This window comes from Poecilia formosa, unplaced genomic scaffold (assembly GCF_000485575.1).
Source record: "Poecilia formosa unplaced genomic scaffold, Poecilia_formosa-5.1.2 Scaffold864, whole genome shotgun sequence".
Taxonomy (NCBI): Eukaryota; Metazoa; Chordata; class Actinopteri; order Cyprinodontiformes; family Poeciliidae; genus Poecilia; species Poecilia formosa.
In genome coordinates, this window is record NW_006800803.1 from 57,267 (window position 1) to 59,312 (window position 2,046).

Below are 2,046 nucleotides of genomic sequence, written 5' to 3' on the forward strand. Positions count from 1 at the left end.
GCGATTACGTATCGCTGCAACAGGCCGACCCGCTCCATGAGGCGTCTACGTATTAATGTCTATGGTGTGGCTTACCTCTGTCTTCCTCTGCAGGGTGTTCAGGCTAAAAGATTCCCCGGGGGCCTGAGCACCTTTTAAAGGTTCCAGAAGAGACCAAAGCAGAAGGAAGAGGGGGAGCAGTAGAGCTACGCACTTTATAAATTTAATGTTGGATTTATATTTATATCGATAGAGATGTGTTTTTAGAGAAGCTTAAAATGAATAGCATTTGGTAATATACTGAAGATTTGGTTATTTTGTCAAAGTTTGTGTGTATGAATTTTGCTTTACCCTGTTTCTTGGTGGGTTTGTTAATTGGAGCAGCCAGGGACTGTAAAAGGCTGCATGTTGGCCACAGTGGGTGCTGCTGCTGAGACCCTGAGCTGAGCAGCGCTGGGTGTCTGTTAAATGTTGGTGAATAAACTCCCAGTGGGATTGCACCATTTCTCTGGTCTCCTACTTCCTCCAGCCGCTAAGGGCCATCCTAACGCCTTTATCCAAGGCCACATTTAACAGTTCAGCTCCTTGATGGAGGAGAGAGGGATGATGGGAAAGGATCCGGTTCGGTTCGGTTCGGTCCAGAGGGACAATGAAAGCCTGGCTGTGGCCTGAATGCCTCCAACCGGACTGGGAGGAGTTGAAGAATGAGACATTCAACTAGTGCCATGTGGTTAGCTTGCCAGTCTGGTACAGTTAGCAACAGACAGAACCAGAACAGAACCAGGATCTGGATCTGTGTAAAACAGACCTGATAATCAATAACTCTGGCTAAGGGTGTAACTTTGTGTTGCAAGTTGGTGGGAGAGGAAGCGCAGGGGGCGCTGATGCACCCACAGCTACTAGAAGACATTTTCCTTCATTAGTGCCAAGAATAATGTGTGAATGCCAGACAGTCTTATTCAATAAATGAGGAGATACGTCCTGATGAGGCTTGTCAGATTAATAGCACCTTTCGAAAATAATCTTTTAGCAGGTATTAACACTACTACTATGGAAGTAGTAACGGAAAAATGGAAGTAATCTAATTACTCTATATAAAGTCTTTCACTTGGTGATGGAACCACTAACAAAGGAACTTTTCAGTCACATTCTAGATCATGGAATCAGCCTGTTATTTGCTCAATGCTTCCCTACAGATGAAAATAGTTTCATAATTCAATAATATTTTCTGTGAAGAATTATCACATAGTTGGCTTTTATTGTCAGATTTTATCAAGTGCTAAAAACATAAACATGAGATTCTGTAACAATCAAAATGTTATTAAACATTTCAAAACAGAATAAGTAACTTCTGTGTGAACCTGAATCAAACTTTGTATTTTTCAATGATGTGATTCTGACTCCACAGCTTCCCTCAGTTACTTGGCAAAACCTTTTATCCTGCTGATTTACACATGGCAGATGAGATATGTTGCGTCTTTAATATAGCAAATAATAAAGACGCAAAACCTTTTATGGGTCTGGAAGGGGCAGTTGGTGAGTAGAGTAATTACTGGATTCTATAAAATGTGGCTTAACACTGAGATGCTGATGTTTGGATATGTAAAATATATATTCTCTCTGCTAATAAATCTATAGTTTGGTTTCTGTCAGTTCTAAAAACAAGAGAGAACAAAGCAAATTTCTCTTTTATATTGAGCAATAATTTAATTTTACTTAATTATCGCTGTAGGAACCATGGTTTAAAATTTAACAAACTTTGGCTCCTATATGCTTTATGAAATATTTCTTCCTATTTGATGACTGATCTGAATATCACTACATTCTACAAACAAATGATGCAATTTGTCCTGGGAAAAATTGTGGTTATATTTTTCATCAGTCTGTCAACAGCAGGCCCGGAGCGCAGAGCAAAGGTCAGTTCAATGGGGTATATGCCATAGACATAATATAAGCATAGACGCCTCATGGACCGCTCCGGCGCAGGAAATACGGCGGCCATCTTGGAGCGGTATACCCTCCTACTAAGATGCCTCAGCACTGAGGGATATTGTTGTTCTGGTCGAT